We start from the raw sequence: 20,430 nt of genomic DNA, 5'->3' as shown, positions 1-20,430 counted from the left end.
TACTAAGTTATTTTTATGGTGGTACCTATTGGCTTCCATGAGTTTGATTTTCCTCTGTATCTGAAGTGAAAAGCAAACTGTAAGGGGCACTCAACTGGGAATACATGTTCAATTCCCAGTGTACAGATGAAAGAGAGATGCAAAATCAGCAGAGTTTACTGTTTGAAATCATGTGAGATGTAGTATTAGGTGACAGACCAGCTGGGAAACAAGCATTTCCACTGGAAAAAGTGAAAAGAAAAAAAAAAAAAAAAAAGCAAGAACTGAGAATTACTGTTACATACAATGAAAAGAATACTTTGCTCCTGGGGTGCTGAAATTCAGAGAAAGAAACTGTAGTATCATTTTCATTTTTATGACTACAAAGATTTTTCATGTTCTTGATGGTTAACATTAAACACTCAGTTCAATTGCCAAAGCATATCTATGTAGTAGAGTCTGAAATAAACCAGGACATCTTAGCCTATAGATGGTCTTCAGAAGCGTATAGTTATTCCACAAGCCTTTAGTAACATCTATCAGCAGCATATAGTATATCTAGTTGGTGCCTTTTCACTGTAATTTGAAAACTTTTGGTTCCTAACTTGAAACTTATCACTGCCTTCCTTCTTCACTATGGCACTACTGAAAGGCAGTGGAACCGAACAACACTCCACTCTCAATCACCGTGTCTCTCACATATCTTTCAATCTTTTTTTCCATGGTGAAAATGATTTATGTTTATTTAATTAAGGCCAATATGACTGTTTATAGTGAAATCTTGAAATTTCCATGGTTGATACCTTGGTAGGGATAAGCTGGTATTGATTGGATTTTCATCATTTTCACTCTTTTTGTCCCCTTTTAGCCCTTCTTTTTCTGTTCTCTCTTCTTTCTTTCTCTTCTGTTTCCCCCCTCCCTCTTTTTCTTTCTTATGCATCAAAAGCTTATTCAGTTTTCAAAGTTAGCTTTACTTAGACACATTATCAAGATTTAGTAACTTTTATTCTCATGTATCAGAAAGCAGTGTGAAGTATTAAAAATTATCTATGTGTTAGGTATTTGTCCTCAGCATGAAAAGGATGTATGTGGTTACTTGTCATGATTTTAGTTGGGAGAAAAGGGTGGGCAATTTATCTTGTCTGTAAATTTTGTCTCTATAAAAAGTAGCCTGACTTCTCTCTGGGGAGCGCCTCTGTTGTCATTGTTCATGATGGGCGAGCTTGGACTGAATTTTAACTTACAGATTGAGTTTGGTAAGATGCATCTCGCTTATTATTCACTGTAGTTATTTGAACTAATTAAAAGCTAGGTTTAATATTTCTGTGCCAGTAGCCATCACAAACCATAGAACAAAATGCAGATCTGGAACATAGCTGAAGAACGAGAAGTTCAGAACTAGTGAATCTAATACATCTTTTATTCACTTCATCTTTCAGAGTACATAATTTAAAAAATAAATAAATAAATAAAAGTAACAGCTGTAGAATTTAAGTTCATTGTAATATGAAAAAGGCAATTTTTCTGTCTCTTTCTCCTCTGAAAAGATTATATGATTTCACTTACCATCTGCTGCTCTAGAGTTCAGGAACAGATTATGCAGATCTCTCAAAATGTAGTGAACATACAGTAATAATCAGGATAGTTGCACATTTTTCACATAGTAGGTTTGCATCATATTTTCCAGAATTTGAAAGTGTTATCAAGTTATATTTTTGAAGACTAAGCAGACTACTTTCTGATTCCTTGTTAAAAGTATTTGTCAATCTAGCATGAGAGAAGAAAGAAGCTATTCAGCAAGATTGTCATGTAGCTTTTGCAAATATTTATTTCTGTGAACATTACTTGGTGGATGGCTGAGCGGTGTTAGATTGTTAGAGCTATTGCCTTGGCTGCAGATTGTTAGAGCTATTGCCTTGGCTGCATAATAACTAGATACGTTTTCCTTCATAACCTACATGAACCGTTGAGCTGGTATACATGCTACTGGTGCTCTCTGTTAACTGATCTCCATATAAGCATTCAATTCTGAAGGTCTTTCTCTCCTTAGGTGTTACCACACATATCACTGGTGCTTACAGTATTTTTTCAGCTAATGTGGAAATGATAAAGAATCTCATTCAGAGTTACTCTGTTTTATGCTGAACAGCAGACACTACTGTGCTGAAGAAAGTAATGAGAGTTAAAGTAATTCCCTCAAGTTTCTCTTTCATTCCTTCTATCTGCATTACCTCTGTCCATGTCTGTGAAGGGTTACACCACACATTCATGGTCTTGTTCTATATTGATAAAAAAGTTTGTTCAAACTGTTCCCAGTTCTCTAAATTACTATGTATGGGGGTTTTTTTTGTTTGTTTGTTTGTTTTGCTTTTTGTTTTTCCGTACAAGCCCATTTTTCAAAAATGAAATTTCTTATTTTACAGCATCTAAAAATTATGTTATCCCTTTGTCTCATTCCAAAAAATATTGTGTTAAATAACATTAAATGACATAAATTTATGATTGTCTTGACTTCTAGGAAAGAGTGTTCTCTTGGGTTCTAATGGGTTTTCAGGGTAATGGAGATAAGGCATTAGCAAATTTAAAAGCAACCAGCTTAGTTATGCAAACTATATTTGTGTGCTTCTCTAGGCACAAAAGGCATTGGCTGTTAGCACAGAGAATTAAGGAGTTAGAATTCATCATTTCATCAACATCTTTTTCTGCATTGTGAAGTTGAATGCTATTCCAAACAGTGTATATATAATTTGATTTGCCACAGACCACTATATAGGGGGAAAGCTTTTCTGAAGGGGAAGGAAAGAAAAAAGAGGAAATGTCTACCAAATTGTACCAAATGTACCACAAGTACCAAAATGTTTTGGACATGTAGAAAATTTTTTCATAATGGAATAAATATTTCACTCATAGTAAGCGCTATATTCAATGATATTCAATTCATGTTTTTATGTAGATTATGCTTATTGATATTTTCTTCTTACCCTAAGAAGAAGCTAATTTTTATTTGAAATCCAGAAGAAAAGGATGTTAAAATAACACATTTGAATAGCAGGTTGTAAATTGGAACAGAATTGACAGGAGGTATATTTACCAACTATATAGAAAATATCTATGAAAATAGAAGCATATAAAAGAACAAGTAGTAATAGTAAACAAGAAAAAATACAGTCCAGATAGCTACAAGCTGCCAGTGAAAAAAAAGGCAAACTGCTCTGTATTGCTTCTCTACCTTAGGGAAGGTTGAGCTCAGAGATATTACACTGCATCTCTCTTCCTTATTATTCTAGGAGTTTAGGGGAAGAAAATATTGGTGAATCTGAAGTAGGTTTAAATCTAGCACTAACCCTGATGAGTCATTTCTGAGCCCACTTCTAACAATTTAGATTATTCTCTTAAATTCAAGCTCAGTCTTCGACAATCCAAAAGGAAAACTTGAGCACCAAGGACAGTAGCATAAATCTAAATATGACCAGCTTTCTCCAAAGAACATCACATCAATCAAAAGTTTTAATCTTGACATTCATAGCTGAAGCACAAGGATGGATGTGCCAGTCACAAGTGGTGTATATTGATACTTTAGGAAAAGATAGTACTACTATGAAATTAACTCAGAATCTTTAGAGTCTAGTAAACTGGAAAAAATATCTACTATGATATGCTTGAGGAAAAGTAGACTGGATTGATTAATTCACTGGGAAACTGTAAAATGTCTGTGATGACCATAGCATGACAGGTAGCATGGACCCCTGTGTCTTAAAGAAAATTCCTAATAGATGCAAAAGGAACAAGATACTGTGCAGGTGACTAAGTTGTACTGAAGCGTGCTTATGTTAAAATAATCATAAGAGGGAAATAATAAATCATAAAAATCATAAAAAGTCTAATTTGATTAAGTAGTTTAAAGTTTATGGCTAGTAAGTAAACTCTTGTGAAAACAAGCACAGCATGAAAAAAGTAATATAAAGTACTTCTTGTAAGAACCATTGTGAAGTTATTAAACCAGCAATTGTGTGGTACCATCTGTATAACTGAGGATCTGTCACTGAAAGGAAAGATGTTGGACAGGATAGAATAGTTCAGCTAGAAGAGACCTTCAAAGGATCTTTGAAGATCATCTAGTGTAACTATATGAGCATTTCAGGGTTAATCAAAAATTAAAGCATATTAATGACGGGGTTGTCCAACAAGAGCATAGATCATCTCTTTAAGAAGCTTATTTTAGTGTTTGACTACCTCCACAGTAAAGAAAATTTAGCAGAAACTTGTAGCTTACTTTTTTATGTCATAAATGAACTATTCTAGTCCTTTGTTATCTTTGGTGTGGTAGGAGAAGTTTGGTAATGGTATATGTATACATATTAAAAAAAGATTATATATCTGTTTTAAATCTGTGATTTAGGAAATGCAGCTGTGCTTAGAGTCATGGAATCACAGAATGTCTGGGGTTGGAAAAGACCTCTGAAGATCATCTGGTTCAACAGCCTTGCTCAAGGAGGGCTGTTTAGGACCAGCAGACCAGAGTCATATTGATGTAGCTCTTGAAGTCCTCAAGAGATCTGACAATCTCTCTAGGCAACTCATGCCAGTGCTCTGTCAGCCTTGTCAAACATGACATCACTGTAATGAATCCATGCTAAATACTCATGATGAATTTTTTGTTGTTCATGTGCTTTGAAATTGTTTCCAAGATTAGTTGCTCCATCACTTAGACAGGGATCAAGATGAGGCTTATTGGTATGCAGTTCCCTCTTGCCCATTTTGGAGGTAAGAATGACACTTGCTTTTCTCCAGTCCTCAGGCTATTTGCCATAATTGTTGAAAGGTTATTTGAGAGTGTCTTACATTGACATCAGCTGTCTCTCTCAGATCTCATATTTGTGTCCCATCAGGGCCCATAGATATGCACGTCAATTATTCCCTGACAGGATCCTGTTCTGCTCAAGTTAGCGTTTATGTACAAAACCAAATACAGTCTACAGGTAGATCATGTATGTGGCAACACTGTAGGAGTTGCCAGTTATCCATATAGATGTTTCAAAGCGAATGGTAAAACAAATAGTTTAAATGACCCAGTGCATTGAACCATGTTAAAAAATTTGAGAAGTTACATAGTGTCCAGTGCCAAAAACAAACAAACAAACAAAAAAACAACAAACAACAACAACAACAAAAAACAAATAACCCAGTAAGTTCCGTAGTTTGTAAGAGTAACTCTCTTAAATATCTTTTTGAAACTGAAGGTGTGCCAGTTTACTTCTTCAACACAGCTTCTCAATTTTGCTCTCTTCTCAGGCAAAGCTATGAAAATAATGAAGGACGTGAAAGGCAATCTTGTAACTGCATCATTGCCATAACTCAGTGGTTTTAGCATTTCAAAATGGGAATAATGTTCCTTTGAATGTAAGAAAGCTTCACTACATATAGTGGATTTCTGAGTTAGCAGAACTATCCCATATATTTCAGTGGTATGAAAGCATATGAGCAATATATAATAGTCATGAGTGTTCCCACTGTAACTCAATGCTCTGGTATGGAGGATTTGTGAAGATGTGTGGACAGCTTTAGTCAATTATTCCCATTTCTATTTGGATAAGATTTTCTATGGAATTGTTGACATATACTTCCTTTATTTATGGTTTACAGTTTATCAGAAAACTTCTTAGCTTACTTTATCTATGAGGAATATTTTTCTTTTCTCCATGTAGGTAGTTTTGCTGAAGCCATGAGTGCTCTACTTTGCAGAAGCTGCCTGTATACAGAGGGAAACTTCTCGTAGACTTGTAAATAATTGTTGATGTTAAAATAATTCAACATTAAAAAGAATGCTTTTTTAATAGAAAGATATCAAAAATTATGTTAAAAGTCCGAGTTTAGCTAGAAAATTTTGCTTGCTTGTCCAGAGGAATTCTCTTCTTATTTTGCAGTTGGACACTGGAATGAAGTAGACTGACAGCTGTAAGATGCAGAGACAAGAAGCACTTGGATGTACTATTCAGGTTTATCAACTACTTAGAAATTGAATGCATATCTGACCTTTTTATCTCAAATGTCATAAATAGCCTTAAAATCATGTTTTTGCATGGTGAGAAAATCTAGAGTTTTGTCACATACAATGGTCCACAGTTTGCTGGAAAAGAATTCACATCACTTATAGACAAATATTATTTTAGCCTCTAGCTAATGCTAAAGCAAAGAGAAGAGCCCAGCACTATGGTAACATTATTGAACCAAAAATATTATTACTTTTTAAACTCTAATAAATAATAACAGACTAATTTTAGTCCAGAATGGCTAATTATTAAGATAAAACTGAAGATGCTGATTCCTGATGTCGGAAATACACTGCATTCTAAGTGACAAGTCTATGCCAAAACAAAGACGCCAGTGGATTACCAAAAAAAAAAAGTATAATTCCATTAAAAAAAAAAAGAAGAAGAAGAAGAAGAAGAAGAAGTTCAAGGACAGTACATAAACTACTTTCCTGGAATTAAGAGTAAAATAGGATGGTGAAACAGGTTGGCCAGTTCTATTTTTGTGTAGAATAAATGCATGGTTTCAAGCCAAGCAGGTGCTTTTAGGACAAACTGAGACAGCTGAGATGTGTTTCAAGGTCAGTGATTCAGTGAACCATTTATTAGAATAAGTGTAGAGCAGGGGCATCAGTCCTCCTCTAAACAGAATCTGGAGATCTGTCTGATAAGCGCTACTATAAAGTCAACAAGATCTCAAGGATCAGCTTGAAAGTTTCAGCTCCAAAATTTAGGTCCACAGACATCCAGAGCTGGATTCATCGTGACTCATGATAATTAACTTTTTTTCCCTGGTTTGAGTACTCGGTCATGTCTTCAAAGCTAGAATTCCAAAAGAGACTGTAGTCCTCCCCTGTAGTTGAATAAACAGTCCGAAACAAGATGCATGTCCAGTTGAATGCAGAAAGAATATCTGACACTTAGAACAGAAATTTCACTCAGATGGTTTTTTAGAGAAATTGTATGTATTACCTGAGTGAGAACCAGGTTAAATATCTAAATTTAGGCAACCTGAGTAACTTCTAATTGTCTTCTGTCATTAAGTTTTCAATACTGTTCTCTTCTATGCTCACATATCTTTCACTTTTTTTTATGTATATAAGTATACACACATGCACACAGGTGTGAATGCATACACATGCACATACTTTTTCTTATGTCTTATGTAAAATTCATATTCATGACTTCATGACCATTTTCTTTGTCTCTTTTGTTTTTCTTAGTTTAGGCTTCCATATTCTTTAATCAACATAAAATTAACAATAAATATCTTTGGCTTTTAATTTAAATTTTGTATTGAATTATTCATTCCTGCTACCATTTTTTTTATGTATAACACTACCGGTCTAAGAAAATTCTACAAGTAGTGGGATAGATTAATTTACTGGAGCCTTTCTTCTTTGTATAAATTGTATTCTCTGCCTCTAATCTATTTGTGTTTATCAGTGATTCTTTGGGTGTTAATCTGATTCTAGATTAATGCCAATCTCAGCTTCATTGTAATGCTGAGCGGAAGACAGGTTAGAATTAATGAAATACTGCCCTCTTGTGCCTCAGCAAAAAGCCGTTTGTATGGATTTTTTTTATTTTTTATTTATTTATTTATTTTTAATAGTGTTAAAGGTATTTTCACATATTAGGTTCATATTTTGCTCAACTAGGACACATTGCTTATTTCTTTGACCTTCTCATCTTCATGTTCTTGAAGGCAAAAGATCAAGAGGTGATTGCTGCCAATTTTTATTATTAATGGATGATTAATTAATGCAAAGTTGTATAGCTGGGAGAAGTGCGTGCAACTAGAAATAAAACAAGTCAGTAAAAGTATACTACAATGAAGAAAACAGGAAAGGGGAAGGAATGTGATGATTTCTCTAGGAAAAAAATTACTTGTTAAGCAGTAAGCACCATCCCAGTTGCACATTACAGATAATATAAATCAATCTGTCTGATAACTGAATCAAGAAATAATTCCATTAAGAAGATTGCTGACATTTTAAGTGGTGGCTCTGGAAATTCTAAGGAAGTGGCTACAAAACCAGATACAGATACCTATGCTTCCTACAATGGAGGAAGGAAAATCTCCCAGCTTTCTTCAAATCTGACCCCCTCCATTGCTTCTAAACTACTCTCTGAACCTCCTGACACCAATAACTGAATTGAGGAAAGACTGATGCCTCCTCCAGATTAAACCTTTTGTAAGGTCTTATAAGGTCTTGCTGGGTTAGGACTGTATTTAGAAGACTCCAGAGTTGCATATATTTTACAGTCAGCCTGCAGTGGCAAAAGCACTTTGAAAATATACAAGGGCCTTAACCCTAAAAGCTGATGCATCAGTATTAATAACTGTTGGGAAAAGCCTTAGATCAAGAAGCCAAAACTGCTACTGCTGCTGTTCTTGAGATGACTCATACAGACAGACTTGAGAACAAGAGAGAAGATAAAGCAGAAAAAGAATCAATAGTTCATTTCTGATCAACAAAAATTCATATGATTAATATGTAAATAGAGTTAATAAAACTGTTTATCAAATCAGACATCTAGCTGATAATCTGCAAGTCTGGATAGGAAAAAAAAAACAAAACAGATGAATCTACTTACAGAGTAGCTAATTTTTTTCCTGTTGCAGACTACAGTCCTACTTTCTTGAGCAGCCTATTAGAGTCTGTAGTGGCTTCTTCTCCACTTGTGTGCTTAGGGATCTGTCCAAGAAAAAGCCAAAAACATGAGAATATGCCACTAGTTCCAATGGTATGTCCTGACTGTGTGCACATGATCTGACTGTAAACTCTGATACAGGCTAGATCTGTTTTCTACTGTTTCATTTGGTAACCTCCATCAATTAAAGTGTCTCTTCTAGAAAAGCCCTTTTAAAAATATTCGAAACACATGAGGGAAAATGTTATTGAGTCAATAGAGGACAGAAAATGTTTGAGTGAGTCATTAGTTGACCTGTCACAGTTGAGGCTGGAAGACTTATATTCCCAAAATATCTTGAAAGCAGCACTGTAAAAATATTCTAACTAGAATGAATTGAACCTGAAAGATTTTAGATGCTGTGAAATAATAAAGGCTAGAAAGTGAAGGCAGTAAGGTTCAAATCAGTCTTTGTGTTGTAGCTCTATGTGAGTTAACAAATCTGTGAATGGGATTTTACCAGGTTCACAAGGTACAAAAGAAATGATACCAGCAACTGTATTTTCTTTAAGAGCACTTGGCTATTAGTGAAATTGATCATTACATGGATTTACATTCCACGGTTATGAGGACTTAAGTTACTCCAAGAATAGCTGTAGAAGATAGGAGCTTTTTTTCAATCACAATACTCCAGAATTTGAACCTCTTTTCATTACAAAACAGACCTGGGTGTCTGGTGCTATCACACAAGACCCTGTGTCGGGATACTTGATTACTGTTATATCATAAGTGTCCCTTTGTCCTTGAGTAAAGAGTCTGTCTGTCATCTATACGGCACACTCCAGAACTATGAATTCGAGTGTGCTCAACACCATTAGGCAGTAATATTGGAAAGGTATAATGCCCTAAATTATGGAGCAACTAGAGGAATCTTCATGTCTTTTTGTATAAGGAGGAGCAATATTCAATTTCTTTGACCAAAAATCTCTCTACCGTCAAATGCTGTTTTATCATGCATCTTAAAATAAATTTGCTTTAAGGGATCTGCGTGGACCTTAGTCGAACTAGTAAATCTCTCTAATGCCACTGCAGAGTGACTTAATAACAAATCTTCCCAAGTGAATCACTGGCTCCAGACTCACAAAATCCAGTCATGTTAGGGAAAACAGGCAAGAAAATGGAGGAGACACTCTTATTGATTAACTCTTTTTTCCTCCACCTGTTAAGATATTATTTCAATCCCATGCCAAGTAAATGTGTTACTTGTTATCTGAGCTAATGAATGGTGTGTCTTTACCTTGATAATTTTATTATCTACATATATCTTATAAGTAATAAGATTATAAATACTTTTACTCTAAAATATTTTTAATTCTTTCAGACTGAAAAAATATATATTCATATAACAATTCGAATCAGTGCAAACTTCATGTGAGAGGTGAAGTATCTTGTCAGGAACAAAACTACTTGCTACTAAAGATCCAGAAAAAAAATAAATTTGAATGAATAGAAATATTACTTCTTTTATTTGTTTTCCTGGAAAAACTCACTGCACTGTAACACATAGTGATGCACTAGCTTGGTCCAGCTGTTCCCAGATCATAGTATCATATCATAACATGGCTTAGATTAGAAGGGATAACCCCCTACCAAGGGCACCAAACTGCCACCCACCAGATCAGGCTGCCCAGGTCCCCATCCAACCTGTTCTTGAACAACTCCAGGAGTGGGGCATCAACAGCTTCTCTGGACAACATGTTCCAGTGCCTCATCACCCTCTAAGTAAAGAATTTCCTCCTTTAAGTACTGAAATGCCAGAATGAAGTCTCCCTGAAGCCTTATTTTCTCCAGCCTGATCAAGCCCTTCAACCTTTCTTCATAGGAGAGGTGCTCCAGCCCTTTGGTCATCTTTATGATCTTCCTCTGGACCTGCTCCAGCACCTCCTTGTCTTTCTTAGGTTGGGAGCTCCAGGCCTGGATATGGTATTTGAGATGAGGCCTCATGAGGACAGAGTAGAGGGGGAAAATCACCTCCCACGCCCTGCTAGTCACTTCCCTTCTGATGCAGCCAAGGATACCATTGGCCTTACAGACTGGCTCATGTCCAGCTTTTCACTCATCAGGACCCCTAAGACTTTTTCCACAAGGCTGCTCTCAATGAGTTCTTCTTCCAGTCTGTCCGCATATATGGGATTGCCTTGACCCAAGTGGAGTCCCTTGCACTTGGCCTAGTTGAACCTCATCCCACTTTTCAATCTTGTCCAGACCTTTCTAAATGGCATTCCTTTCTTCTGTCTTATTACCTGTACCACTCAGCTTAGTGTCATCAGAAAATCTGATCTTATTCAGTATAAAGTTATAGGATGTTACAGATCCTAGATCAATGTTTAATCACTGATATTACATAACATAATTCCTATTTTGTACCATATGTGCAATATAATGAAAGAAAAAGGGTTCACTACAAAAAACAATTTTAGCTCTACCTCGGAAAATCAACCATAAGTATATGAGTTGTGTATTGTTCCTTAAACACTTTGAGACCAGATTTAACCAAACCCATTCAGTCAGAGGCCAATTATAAAGAGTTGGTAAGAAATTTGTTGACACATAGGAGAAGTAGGGAGCAAATGAATCAAGAGCTTTCAGAGTCCCTGTGAGGTAGTGAAGTATTTGTTCATGTTGTAGCCTTGTTGATCAGCAATTACATTATTGCCATGGACAGTGAGAGACCACAAGTTTTAAATGAAATTTGCAAGGCCTCATAATAGGAACTTATTAGCCATTTTACCAGTCTTAAATTGCTGTGAGAACATGTTGTGTCTTAGTAGCAAGTATCTCCTGTTATGATGTGGAGCACAGAAATGGGATAATAGCAGAAAATACAGAAAAAAAATGAGCAAAAGCTGAGCCAGAGGGACAACAGCTGTAAATAACCCACTGATAGTCAATTACTGGTTATTGAAGAAATGCAGCCCCCTGAGAGCTTGGTAAAATTATTTAGGCACAAAAAAGAGAACATCAAAGAAAAATTTGAGCAAGACTTGAGTTGAACATGAAAATAGAGCACCTGACCCTGCCTGCTAAAGTTAATGTCATCAAACATCAAACAATAGCACGTAGGAGGTGGGAGGCTGAGGTCTAAGTACTTGCTTAAAGGCTCAGATATCAAATAAGAGGATAAGATCTCAACACCAGAGTGAAATCAGATCATTTTGCCATATATATTCAATTCAAGCTATACACATGCCTCAAGAGCTATGCTTCCTCAAGGTACACTTAGCCAGGCTATCGTCAAGGTCTAAATTTAGTGTACATGTACACGCATGTAAACAAATATTTTCATATGGATTCTGTGCATTTACCCCTCTGACCGAATTACAGTCTGTCAATAAAAGTTAATTGAACATTTTTGTATTTAGCTAGTTACTATTTTGGGTAATACTTTGGTAGATTCAATTTTCTGTATTAATGATAAATCAAGAGCTCTCACACACACAGAAAAGCCTTAATCCATTTTATGTTTATGTTTTTCCAGAGCCAGGAATTCCTACAAGTATATACAGATGATGTACTATGTTGAATAGTTAGCTTTAGTGCTGAAAAGTATGGAAACAGGTAACAAAATAAATATCAGAATATTTTTCACAGTCTTTAATGTGTAAGGTCCCTCTTACAAAATCAAATAAGTAGTTCATCTTGCTCAAAATTTTTGTGGGTGCTAGCATTTCCAAAGTGTGATTAGGGCATGGATAAAATGGATAAAGACTTCCACATCAGAGCATGATCAAATCTCTACCAGACATTGGTTACATTTAGTACATGTAGTATTTTGATTTATATTATAGTCATATTTCTTTATAGATGATCTGATGTGTCACCTGAGGCATAATATTGTTACTACCTTAGTCTATACTGGTAAGGACCAACAAGACTGCTACTGCTAAGGCAACTGCTGGCTAAGAGGTGAAGAGTATCATCAACCATTTAAATGTCTTGTGAGAACAACTTCTCTAACAAAAAAATGAAAACATTAAAGCAATGATGGCTTTAGGCACAGAGCTGTGTGGGTTTTTTTTTTTTGTATTATTTACTCCAAATTGTTACAACAGCTAGAGCGTGGATTTAAACAGTGGCTTTAATATTGCAAACATAAAGTTGTCTTCATTGTGCTGACTACACAATAAAGATATGGTATATAGTATATTCATCACAGTGAAACCAAGAGGAAAAAATATTACATACAAGCTAATTAATGTAATTCAGAGTACTCGAGCAGTAACAAAGGTATAGCAGGAATTTGAGACAATAAGAAGGTAATTAAATTATTCAAAACAGAAAAACTAGTTGTGTTTTCTGAATTAAAAACTAATAGCCTTGAAACGACACAGAAAGATGAAAAGTTATGCAGGATGTTTGCATGAAAAGATCAGTCCTGAGATATGTTACGAACAAATGCAATGCAACTAGATATTCCTCCATATTCTGTCTTGTGTATTCCATGCCCTTTAAAATAATTTCTGAAGAAATGTTTCATGAAAGAATCAAACGTACAAGCAGTCAGACCTGCCAGGAAAGGAAATAAAGATAAGACAGGGACAAGTTAGAATCTCATTACAATTCCTGCCTGGGAGGTTATTGTTAACCTATTTTCCCCCTTCTTTCAGAAACCATTATTTGTATCTATTAACAGAAAGGAAAGGAATGAGAGGGAAACACAGTGAAGGTCTTCTTAACCTTTGAATGGCATCTAACCTATATGCCTAGTTTAACTTGTGGGAGATACTGATGCAACTGATACTGTAATCATCTTTAGCTGGAGGAAAAAACACAAAATTAATAAGACAAAATAGTTATGTAAAATTAGGCATATTGTTACTAGAAGTGCATAGTTTTATGTGAAGCGTATAAATAGAGCTGCTTCAACAAAGACTTTTATAAATTCTGATCTTTCCTACTTTTAGTGCTTTTCACTGGGTAATAGATAAAGTGTAAATCAGTGAAAGAGTAGGTCACGGAATATGTGAGAAATGCAGTCATTGCTAAAGACTACAAAACAACATCCTCACTGCACATACATATAGTTTCTTATTTTTTAGCACTGCTTATGGAATTAATATGTCAAGTGAGTGAAGAGGACTTGATATTAGGTGGCATTTTTAATTTTTTTCATCAATTTCTGCAGTTACCTTTTTCTACCTCATCATCTAATCCTGCAGGAGAAATTCAAATAGAAATCATATAGAACAAGATTTTATCCATTATGTGGTGTTTTAATCCTGATAAAGAACATAAGAAAAGACATACTTTTCTTATGGTTCCCAGGAGAGGTATAATCAAATGAGATGTATTGGCTATCATAAGTCTTCTCAAGCCACATCTACATTTTTGATTCACTGGGTGAAAAGTAAAGAAGTAGGAATGGATATGACCTAACTTCTCAGGAAACCTACAAACTATAATGATTTAGAAGGATCATGTTAATACCCTCAATATTAAGCTCATCTTCTATTATCCATCCCCTTTACCCTCCTCAGTAGTCATACTCCTCATAAACTACTTCTGTAACAGGCAAGGTATTGAAAGAAAATGTTCGAGGTAGAAAGTTAGATAAAAAAGGCCTTATTTATACAAATAGATCTGAAGGTATTGTTGTGAGGCAAGGAGGATAATTTTCTTTCCTCCTGGATCCACTTCTCCGCTTACAAGTGAAAGAAATTCAGTGGGCAGTATAATTTAAAACATGCAAAAATTGCATGCATTTCATTCAAATAGCAGATGGAGTGATGGCAATGTACTAAAGCTAATTCAGCTGGGCTCAAAAGGGTAGCTGCAGACTCTGACAACTGATCTGCTAACTTTCATAACATCTCAGTAGTTTACAATAATTCACATTCACAATGTTAGCATTTGCATTTTCTACTGTCAGTTTTTGATTCCCAATAAGCACTTCCTAAATGACATTATCAGTTAGAGTGTCATCTTCCTCAACAACAACCTTTATAATATTCTTCTGCTATGGAAAAGAACAAATTGATGATAATCAGAGTTTGAAATTGAAAGAAACAGTGACAGTTATCTGTTCTAAGACTACTGAACCTACAGCCTGAAGGCACTCTCACTGCAGCTTTTTTTTCCTTTTCTCTGTGCGATGGCCATGACTACACATTTTTCAATTTCAGTTTTCTTTCTGAAACCATATGCTTCTGGAGAAAAAAGTTATGCAGCAAACATGATTCTCAGACAGAGGATATTTTTTAATTGGAGTAGCTCAAAAGACTTGCTGATTTGGAAACTGTAAGATGTCAACAACTGTTTCACAGGCTTACTTCAGCCAAGGCTTTTCACACTGATAATTCTTTAGCTTTAGAAAAAAAAACAGTTATCTATTTTTTATCTGTGTGAAACAGCAGAATCTGAAAACAGAATATATCTGCTGTATTTACAATATGCAACAAAGTAGAAGATACTACTCAAAAAGAAATAAGGGGAAAAAATGCTGAACTTTCAATCTTGTCACAGCTTCTCCATTAACTTTTTTTGTTGTTCATATGCTAATGTTTGACAGAAAATATGAATGTCTTTTAGACTCTGAGTGAACATCATGACCAGAAAATATCCTTGGACACTTGACAAAGGTTTCTGTGGACAGAGTAGTAGTCATGTTAACTTTGTCAATTCTATGAGTTCTGTGAGTGAATCTGCATTGCAGTGCATAACAAACATACAGTGTAAGCACACATATTGAACCTGGCACTAGATGAGCCAACTCATTTGGGTAACACTACTGTTATGATTTCATGATTACTAATAAAATCTGCCTGAAAATTTATTCTGCTTCTCAGGATGTTTTTTTAAATTTAATAGTTTTTATACGTATTTTTTAATTGATAGCTTTTATAGTAAGCAAAGCCGAATGTAAAGTTTATGGTGAAAAGAACTTCTTTAGATGGAGAAGTCACACAATGTCTTGCTGTTGCCTGTATATAGTTAAAAAGCAAAAGCAATTTGACCATATTAGGCTAATTTTGCTAGACAGATTCAGTTCATGCTTCAACTGTCAAAATAACTGCTGCTTTGTGCAGTTACTGATGTTGACATTCCTTTGAGCAACTGAAATATCACAGATTCAAGATGGGGTGGATGGTGGTGCTTTATTCTGGATGATTTTAAATCATGACATTAGATTAACAAAATGTACCAAAACTTTTCAGATTTTCCCAAGACAGAAATTTTTTGACTTAGTTGCATGCCATAGGAAGTACATAGCTCACTCTGACAGTAATGCCTCCTGTTTATTTCCATGGAAAAGACATCAAATGCAAAGAACACCATAACACAATTTGATAGAGCAAATTCTCAGCTACAGAACACTGTTTTTAGCATAGTCACCACCATTAGCTACGCAGTTTTGGCTCTGGAGATATTAAAGGCCAGGATAGATGGGGCCCTGGGCAACCTGGTAAGGTGGTTAGCAGCCCTGTCTATGGCAGGGGGATTAGAACTCAATGATCTTTGTGGTCCCTTCCAACCCAAAGCATTCTATGATACTGTGATTCTATTATTTATATATTTATTTATAATATATTTATATGCTGTTCATGATAGGATAGATTTACCATTGGTAGAAGGGATGTGAACATGAAAGTTTTGTGCCTGAAGTTGCCTACTTTAATACACAAAAACAAGTGAAAGTAGAATGGCTAAGAAAACTTGACTTGTAAGAGTCACCATCCGTGGCAGAATTTGTAAACTGTATAATAAGCGAGGCAAGTTACATGACAGCTATTTTTCAATCACCTTTTCCAGCATATTCGGCTTGCACTACTAACCACATTGATGTTGCTTTTCCTTTTTTTCCCCTCATCATAGTTTCCTATAAAATATATTTTAACTGTTAGAGGTATTGCTCTGTTGCTGCTGTTCACCCATTCATAACCTTGATTAGACTGTTTCTTCTCCATTTAAGCTGCTGTAATCTGCGTGGAAAACTGCTATCATTTTGAATATACCTCCCTCAGATGAGGAATTTGCACATATATATATTTTGGGCATATGTATTTAGCTTTTAAATATGCTTCAAATTAGTAACCATCTTTGCATGTAAATTTAGGAACTACTTTGTGTAAAGTAGTAAATTTTATATTTATCAATGTATTATATATATAGTGAGTCTGGTCTACACAAAGTCAAAGCATTAACCAAGGCTGCAGTAGTTCACTGATTTCTTGCACAATATATGGAGGTATCTATAAGCACTTATTTGGGGTTAATTCTTGTCAGTTTTTCTGGGAAAAGTGAGTTTGACTTTGTGTAGATGTTCAATCTTTGTCTTCTGTCAGTAAACAAAATGCTTAAACTTATTTAGCCATACTCTGAACATTTTCACATTTGAGTTCTGACCAGTGTGTCAGTGTACATTGCCCAAATCACCATACCTTCACCACACTTAGCAGTTTCTAACGTCTGCTCTTCTTTGGGCAACTGTTTTGCACTCTATCTTTATACGACTATATAGTAAAATAGAAAGCTTTTCAGTTGATGAAACACAACTTTTTGACATATGCCTATTAGCAAAGGTAGGTATAACTTTGTATATTATCTGGGGGAGGGGGACCTTACTTGTCTTATTTTTCTATTTCCAGATGAATGCCAGTGTGTAAGCATTCAGTCCAAGACTATTTTCCAAACCATGAGCATCCAGTTCAAATATTCTTCAGTAAATTCCAGATAATGCAATACTTTGTTAATTAAACATTTTTGAGATAAAAAATCCAATTTCTTATTCTTTCCTAAAGATAAAATTTGAATAATCTGTCAAGCAGTTTCAGAATTTATTAAAGTTAGGATGTTCCATTTAATTTATGTTTTTAGTTGTCCTTCAAATATGAGAAAATAATTTCAAGAAGAATATTCAGAATAGCTTTACAGGAAAGGTATTTATAGAAGTTTTATTTCCAGTTCATTTTAGTCTTTTCTTCATCAGTCTGTATCAGGGTGGTATTCTTCATACAAGCTTTTTATCAATTATAAATATTAGGTTAAATATTAGGAGGAAGTTTTTCACACAGAGGGTGGTAACACACTGGAACAGGTTGCCCAAGGAGGTTGTGGATGCCCCATCCCTGGAGGCATTCAAAGCCAGGCTGGATGTGGCTTTCGGCAGCCCGGTCCAGTGGTTGGCAATCCTGCACATAGCAGGGGGGTTGAAACTAGATTATCATTTTGGTCCTTTTCAACCCAAGCCATTCTAGGATTCTAATTAATGTTCTATGAAGCGTAAGTGAACTCCAGAAAATACAGTGAAAATAATAAATATAAACAAAAAATAATTACTCATGAAAAGGGTTTAAAAAATGAAAAAATCTCGCAATTCAAGAAAAGAAATTAATTAATTTTGCCTTATAGTTGATGTACTTGGAAAATTGTTAAGTATATCATAATTAAAAGTACTTTCTACTTCCCCCAGCCTTAGGATCATAGGATTGTATTATTTCACCCTTTCACTTGCAGAGGAAATTATCGTATGTTTTGTCACAGATTAGTTATTTGGAAATGTTCAGCTGAAATCCTTTGATGATGTCTGAGAGAACATTTAGATAAGCTTTTTGTTTTGCTTAGTTAAGCTGAAATTTAGCAAGATCTTCCGTGATAGGTTCCATGTTACTGTAGCTCATACATACTCACACACTTCTTATTGCAAGAAGAGCTTGTCCCCATTCAGTATACGAAATAGACTGTGAGAGTTTAAACAATGTCTAGATATGTTTTAGAAATTCAGAGAATGTATTTGTAGTGAAACCCAGAGCAACTGAGGTTAATTAAATACTTGAACGACCTATTTCAGTAACAAACACCACAGGCTTCTCAAAAAGAAATGTTGGTTTAGGCTGATTGCTACCCTGGTGAAAAACCTTCATAATTTGGTGACAGCAGGCAAAACATGAAAAGTAACAGTGTGATTGAGTGATTAAGAAAAGCTATGAATCAGAGCTTAGAATCCAGTTTTTAATGCAGCAAAACAAAAACTATCAATCACAAGAGCAAAAGGGCGTGGAGTAAAGAGGGATTCCAGCAATTCAATTATTCAGCTACTGGCACTATCAGTTATCCCCAACAGAGGTGTGTCAAGGCGACCTACACTTCAGACCCACTGTGAGCAGGCCTCAGGTCTCTGCTTGAGACAAATGTCAGCTGCTGTGGGTCATAATAACAGTATTCACAGGAAAGAAGGAGGAGTCTTGAGGAGGGTCAAGGTGAAACCAGGAATTCAGAAGTATAGACACATTCCCTATCCTGGAAATAGCTTTAGATGGATTTTTTCAGAAAAAGAAATAAATGCCAATTATATTAATACAGACTTTTTTGTCTATAGGTGTCTGCATGTACATCATCAAAAAAATTTTTTCTGTGTTGAAATGCCATTTTTTTAATATGTTTGCCTTTTAATCTATTAGATGCCAATTTTCCACATGTGAACTGTGGCGAGAACATGCATCAGATGTATGAAAATTAAATTATTATTTTCCTCATATTTCTTTCTTTTCATATTTTTATAACGACTTTGTTCTTCACAAATTGTAATGATTTGGCACTGAGCTCTTAATTTGAATTGTGTCTAGAAAGTGAGATATAGAATCCTAGGATGATAAGAAGAATGAAAATGTGAAAACATAAAGAGAGAAAGATAAAAAACAAGAATTATTTATTCCAGGTGCTCGATGAGTCAGAATTTTTGGGGAAGTAACGTGCTTATACAAATAGAAATTACAAATGGCTAAGATAAAAGAAAGCTAATTCTGGTATTTTCTGAGAGCCTCATCTTGAACTGTAATATTTTATGTATCATTATGGTTTTAAAATGCAAAATATATTGTATTACACAGAATCATATACTTCATACACCAACATACATATGAATGTCTTCGTGTGTGTGTATGTGTATACTTGAAAAGAAACCCTGAACCATAGTCATCTGTGATGTTCTGAGTTTATGTGAATGCTTTGTTTCAAAAATATGGAGCTGTATAATCTGGATTTTTTCTTTCAATAAAATATATGTGAGTACAAAAGCTAATCAGATTTTTTTAACTAAAAATAGCCACTTCAGCTGAATGTATGCAAAAAAATAGCACTTATTACAAATGAACATGTTGTCAAAGCCCAATAAACCTCATTATGTAATTGTGAATAAAACACTTGGTTTGCTTGACTCTCTAGCTAATTGTAAAAGAAAAGAAAAGGTAGCCAGTTGCACTATCAATACATAGAAGAAATTGCATATTGAGCTAATAAAAGACTACTCCTGGAGACATGGGATGTAGAATAGTTAAAGAGATAAGCCTGCATGCATGAGAGGCAATAAAATGCCTGAGAGTTTCTGCCTGTGTAAATAGATGGAGATATATAATTTAGATTTTGGATAAAACAATCTAAGATACATAGAAAAAAAATACTTTGAAGGTGTAAAAATTGACTAAGAAGATGTGGGGTTTATTCACACAGTGTTATGTGATGAGAACACAGGGTTCTGGGAGATATTTCCTATCCTTGTCAACTAATGAATGGCTAAATAAAGCAGCAAAGGGCTGATCTCAGTTGTCCCTGAAACAGTTGTTTCTATGGACAGATTACTGCTTTCTGGCCTCACATTTGCTTCAAGATGCAGCCAATAAGCCTGAAGCAGGAAGCCCACATAAGCCACCAAGAGGTTCAAAGCAAAGCCACAAATATCAATAGAAATCTGAGGAAGTATTGGCAATGTCTGCACATAAGATTCTTTTGA

The 20,430-nt window shown here is 35.0% G+C and overlaps 1 long non-coding RNA gene across 12 annotated transcripts in view; it reads right to left on the bottom strand.

Annotated features, from left to right (window-relative positions):
* LOC146544486 (uncharacterized) overlaps positions 1 to 20,430 on the bottom strand; it is an 87,695-nt gene that overhangs the window by 23,093 nt on the left and 44,172 nt on the right. For 8 of the 12 annotated variants that reach the window (XR_014883117.1, XR_014883120.1, XR_014883106.1 and 5 more), the window contains 2 exons: positions 8,610 to 8,710; positions 1,546 to 5,932 (listed from right to left, as the gene is read on the bottom strand). This is a non-coding gene — a long non-coding RNA (uncharacterized LOC146544486). The remainder of the gene's footprint in view (positions 1 to 1,545; positions 5,933 to 8,609; positions 8,711 to 20,430) is intronic. The other 4 variants (XR_014883107.1, XR_014883108.1, XR_014883123.1 and 1 more) reach the window with 1 other exon arrangement.

The sequence above is a fragment of the Meleagris gallopavo genome, chromosome 4 (assembly GCF_905368555.1).
Source record: "Meleagris gallopavo chromosome 4, MGAL_WU_HG_1.1, whole genome shotgun sequence".
Lineage (NCBI taxonomy): Eukaryota > Metazoa > Chordata > Aves > Galliformes > Phasianidae > Meleagris > Meleagris gallopavo.
Note: the sequence above shows the minus strand (reverse complement) of the source record. Positions and strands in the feature narration are given on the sequence as shown.